This window comes from Sabethes cyaneus, chromosome 3 (assembly GCF_943734655.1).
Source record: "Sabethes cyaneus chromosome 3, idSabCyanKW18_F2, whole genome shotgun sequence".
NCBI classification, from domain to species: Eukaryota; Metazoa; Arthropoda; class Insecta; order Diptera; family Culicidae; genus Sabethes; species Sabethes cyaneus.
Window position 1 is genome coordinate 97,071,553 of NC_071355.1, and position 6,000 is coordinate 97,077,552.

The following is a 6,000-nucleotide window of genomic DNA, read 5'->3' on the forward strand; positions in this document are numbered from 1 at the left end:
AGCAAAAATAGCGATAATGAGGGACACATGATGCATAGTAACAGTTTTACTAAAGTTTGGGTTGTATAACATTTCGCCGAAGACCATATCGCGGAGTACCGTTTCGCGGAATACCATTTCGCGGAAAACATTTTCACATAAAGTACTATTTCGCGGAAAGTACCAAAACGCCGAAAACCCTTTCGGGGAAAGTACCATTCCGCGGAAAACCGTTTGGCAGAAAGAACCATTTTCCGGAAAACCATTTGGCGGAAAATATTATTTCGCGGAAAACCATTTGGCGGAGAAAAATGTTCTGCAGAAATCTATATAGCAAAATGTGCAAGATGCTGCAAACGTTTAATAGTGTTGCTGTTATACTGTCAGATTACAGTCACTTGATTAAAGTTAGCAAATTTCGAGCTCGGCAATTTTCGATTTTGGTTAAGTGAGATATGAGTTAAGATGAGAGTTAAGAGAGCTTTAAGATCTTTTTAGCATGTTAGTAGCGAACGTTTCCTAGATGATTCAGGGCGAGCCGGCGGCAGGCAACGGCGTTCATTCGTTGAGTTTGGTCAGCACTTGATCGTAAAGCATTCGAGCACTGATCTAGCCACACTTCTCTGGTTGAGGGACCAGTTTGGTTTCTTGCTGGATCTTTTTTATGTACTTACTGATTCATGTCCACCGGTCCAGAAGAACAAATCAGAAAGTCAATACCGACGGTTACTTGCCATGGCTTTTATCTGTCTCCAGAACAGGTTTTCGTCTACAGCCCGACTGTCGAGGATGCCATTGGCTATGCTGTGTCGCTATGAGCCTCTTGGTCTACTCTTTTTTCGTTGTCCTTGCGGACTCCAAGAAAGTGCTTCTGTGATAATGTCGTCCGCTCCTCTCCTTAAGGTATGTCCGACCCAGTTTCATCTTCATTCCTGGATTTCAACCGTTGATGACGTCGACGATGGAATTTCTCGTTAGATACCTTATTGTCAGGCTGTCAGGCCCAAATGATATATCGTATACAGCCATTGTACTGCTCGCTCAGTAGAACGTAAAACCATTCCAGTGACGAATTCGCTGTATTGTACTGCGAGCGGCAAGACCTACACTACAGACCGGGCACCACTTTGTACGGAGACTCAGATTGTTCGACCGCAAGTGTTTGTGGAATCCATTATTATGTACCACTTTCACTGATAATACTCCTTTAAATTTCATGACTAGTATTGTGGTCCTCTGTTGCCACTGAGTCATGGTACAAGTACTTGTCGGCTTCCTCAAATTCATCCCCGACGATGACCATGGTGCTACCTAAGCGGACTTCGTCGCGCTCGGAGCCAAGTCAACATATAATTTATCTTAGACGTATTTATCTTCAACTCAATCTTCTCTGCTTCGCACTATAGTCTGGTGTATTGATCTACCACCGCATCACATGGTCCGCTGACAGCATCCACGCCGTCGGTGAAACAGAAAAATTGATATTAAAAATCGTGCCCCACATGTCGATCGCCGGACGTCATATAGAACCTTCAAGTGCAATGTTGAATAGCAGGCAGGAAAGACTAGTTCCCTGCGAGATTCAAATGCGTTCTACAATCCGCCAGAAATTCTAACGCATCATTCGATCCCATCCATTGTAGCCATGATAAGTCTAGTAAGCTTCCCCGAAAACCCGTTTTCGACAAAGATTTTATAGCTCTTGTCGGTTTACATTATCATGCGCGGCTTTGAAATCAACAAACAGATGATGCGTGGTGACTCGGAATTCGCGGTAAGATTTGGTGCGTTGTAGACCGACCTTCCATGAAGCCGGCCTGATAACTTCCCACGAATCTATTGGCTATTAGTGACAAACGATAGATGATGACTTGGGAAAGCACTTTGTAGGCGGCATTTAGGATAGCGATCGCTTGGTAGTTGTCACGATCCAGTTTATCACCTTTTTTGTAGATAAGGCAAATAACCGGGTATCTCTACTCCTCCGGCAGTCGTTTCGTATTCATGATCATATCAATTGTTGAAAACAGCTGGCCAACTTGCCCAGGCCTATTTTGATAAGTTCTACTTCCATACTATCTTTGCCCGCTGCTTTGTTGTTCTTCTGCCGCTGGATGGCGTTTTTAACTTCGCTTATCGATGGGGTTGGCACAGCTCCGTTTCATTGTTCCATCAAGAAGTCATTTTCTTGGCAATCACGAGCTTCCACCTGCACGCCTTTCAGGTGTTCATCATAGCTACTGCTTCCACCTTTCGATTGCCACACGGTCATCTGTCAAAATACCTCGATTATTATCGCTGCACAATTCGGTTCGCGATGAAAAGCGCTTGCGAAATTCCTTGTATTGTGAAAATAGTGCATCCGCTCAAGCTCTTCGCACTCCTTCTCATCCTAGTGGCACTTCTTCGTCTGGAAGAGTTGACTTTTTTGCCTTTCTATGTTTCGCATGAGTGACTCTACGCAGCCTTAGCATCCGCACTGCGTTCTTCTCATTCATCATCCACGAGTACTCCTTTTCAAATCATTCGTTTCGTCGATTTGGTGTTCCACGGCCAAAGCTACGCTATTAATCGCTGTTTCAACGGTACTCCAATAATCCTCAAGAAGAACGTCTTCTAGTTCATTCTCTTCGGATAGCGCGACTTCGAGCGCTAACGCGTAGCTTTCAGCGACATCCGGTTGCTTCGTTCGCGTTAGATTATGCCATGGTGAGCGCCTTATTGATGTAACTTAACCACTAAGATGAGAAGGAGTGCGAGAAATAGAAACAGAAACTAGGTAGTGGCAGGGATGGTTCGATCACTTTGACTCAATTTTGATTCATTTGACAGTACCGTCTTAACGGGGCCAAATATGACAAACGTATTGTATTGTATGTATTTGAATATAGGCTTTGAGCCCGTTACCCAATCTTAACCTAGTTACAAAACATAAACATAAAACACACTTCTTAAAATGAATAATACATATAAACAATAAAGACACTAATACAATTGTTCTCTAAAATATAATCTAAGCTTATGTCTAATTGTATCTGGGGTCATATCAATGGTAACAATTTCCTGCAGGGTGTTGTAGGCATTCATGAAGCGGGACGTTGGCTCATTCTGTGTGTAGTTCCTGGTTCGCAACGGTGGCTCGAAGGTTCTCCTTCGCCGTAGCGTGACTGGACTATCGTTCAGTATTAGTCGGTTGGCAAGAGGTTGGCTGACAGTTCGTCCTGCAAGAATATTCGTGAAGAACACGATGTCGGCTATCTTATGCCTCGCGAGGACCGAGTCAAGGTCTACCAGGCAGCACAGGTCCTGATAAGGTGGTAGCTCTTCTCCGTTCCATCCGAGATTTCTGAGAGCAAATCTAACGAATCTCTTCTGGATTCCTTCTATTCGCTGAATGTGAGTTACGTATTGCGGGTGCCATATTACGCTAGCATAGTCCAGTTTGCTTCTAACGAGACCTTTGTAGACTGCTAATATTGCATAAGGATCTTTGAGGTCACGGCCAAATCTTCTAATGAGCGAGAACAGTTTCAGGCTTTCTTTTAACAAAGTTAAGTAACAAAGTTACTTATGAGACATTTGTAGAACAGGTTATTATCTATAATTTTGCTGAACAACATTTTGCTCTATCTTTTGTAGTTACGGCGCTACAATGCTAGTATCTTATTAGTGACTAAATGAACGTTCATTTAGCCGCTGATGAGTGTACTAGCGTTGTAGCACCGTAACTACAAACGATACAGCAAAACTTAGTTCAGAAAAATTGTAGATTAGAACTAGTTCTACAAATGTCCCATATGTAGCATTGTTATATTTGGCTCGACTGAGACGGTACTGTCGAATGAATCAAGATTGAGTCAAAGTGATCGAACAATCCCTGGGTAGTGGTTCGAATCAATGTTAGTGCCTGATAGGCTATGACATCGTTAATGTCTGACAAGTGGCGACCTCTATCAGAACATACTCGATTTTCGATTCTGTCTGGTTGGTTGACCATTCTTGGAGTGGTCTCCAGGTGTACCATTCTTGGAGTGGTCATATTCTTGGAGGCGGCGAAGTTGACAAATCTTAGACCGTTTTCGTTCTTTTGCGTGTGTGCGCTGAACGCTGAAGCACCCGATTTTCCCGATTCGAACTCCTCCTCCTGACCGACCTGAGCGTTATAGTCTCCGATTTTGACATCATATCTTGGGCAGCAGTCATATTCGCGCTCCAACTGCCCGTAAAATTCGTCTTTGTCATCATCGGTACTTCCAAAGTATCGGCTGTGCTCGTTAATTACGCTGATATTACAGAATCCACCCTTAATTGTGCGCATTAGAATCAACTTTGACGCTAATTGCATTCAAACTATTGCTTGGCATTAAGGTGAAACGGTACTGAATCCAACATGGCCGGACATCCTATATCCTATATCCACACAAGGACGCCATTTTTCCGGTCATGTTGGGATTCAGTACAATATCACCTTAATATTTATGGATTATTTATGGAATGTCTTTTCGTTATTGACGGAAACATAATGCAATAAAACCACTATTTCTCACTATTCTCAAAAAATAAAAATCGCCTTGGTATTCCTCTCTTCTTTGAATATGACGAAGAGAATCTGCTGAATACTCGGGGTAAATCCATGAAATTTTGAGCTGTGATTCGAATTATTACCCCATTTTTTGTGGAAGTTGGATAACTCGTGCTCACGACTCAACGAATACTCACATAGATTTTTTAACTGATTACTGTTTGTCCATGATATACGAAAGAGATTTTGCATATGACGAAGTGCAGTTTCTGTATGACGAACTCCCGCTGAAACATAAAAATTCTTTTACTAATACGTGTAAATTCCCGATATTTTATCTGTCTGAATGGATGTACATGACAGTCAAAAAGTGTCAGATTCATCTCATGCCAAAAATTGAGCAGTTGTAGACATAACTCTTTTAAAAACTTGAAATAAAGTTTGGATTGTGTTTATGTATGACGAAGCAGTCCTTCACCCTATATGTAATTAAAACAAAACATTGCGTTTAAATGACACATTTTTTTAACGATTAATGCCGATTAATTTATAGCAGCAAAACTTGCAAGTAAAGTCTTTCAACGCACAACTTGAGTTATAAATTTTTAAAGTAGCCAATGTGTTCCTTCGTAGAACTTACGTATTGAGCCGTATCAAATGAGTATATTGATAAAAGTGATAAAGTGCGCACTTGTTGATTATGTTCATGACAATTCCACCGAAAAATTCAGTCATCTGCGAGAATGGCAATGTTTCACCTCTAGACCACGTAAGTGGGCAGTCCCCGAAAAAAAATCTTTCGTGTCCCATAGATTGATGAAAAGCAAAACAAGCGTAACTGATTTTCGTATTGCATGCGGACGCTCCAGCTTAGGGAACATCCACCACTACAGTTACAGTCAATTAAGGTTCGTTAAGATCAATTAAAGCCCCGCATGTCTTAGCTTGTGCGGAAACACTACTACATAAGGGTCGGTACTCCACATGTCTACTGATCTTATACTCAACTTGAATCAGCACCGACGTGGATAATAGAGCGACCAGCAGAAATTGGTTTACCAACCGCCAGCGCTATCTATAATCGCGCGTTACCCTAATTCTCCTCTTACATATCCGCGGACGAAACAAACATCTATTCAACTGACCGCACTCCATACGGTACATTTGCTTCGTCACTAGCCGAGACGAGAATGAACAACCGAAATCACTACCATCACTTGCACAGGCCGCTAGTTTCGGTTGCCAAGATGAATAGGCAGTGCTTTAGCACAAAAAAACTATTAGTATGGTTCTTTTTCCTTCTGTAAATGCTTGCTGCCGTTTATTTCTCATTTCCATGCCCGGGAAAATGGGAGGACCAAATAGTGTACTAAGCTTGAATCACGCAATCCGACAAATAGCACGGCAAAGGCTCACAGTGACACAGATGGAGCATGCATTCACTTCAGCACGACGTTATAGAGCGATCATATATTCTGCAACGCAGCATAGCAATGTCA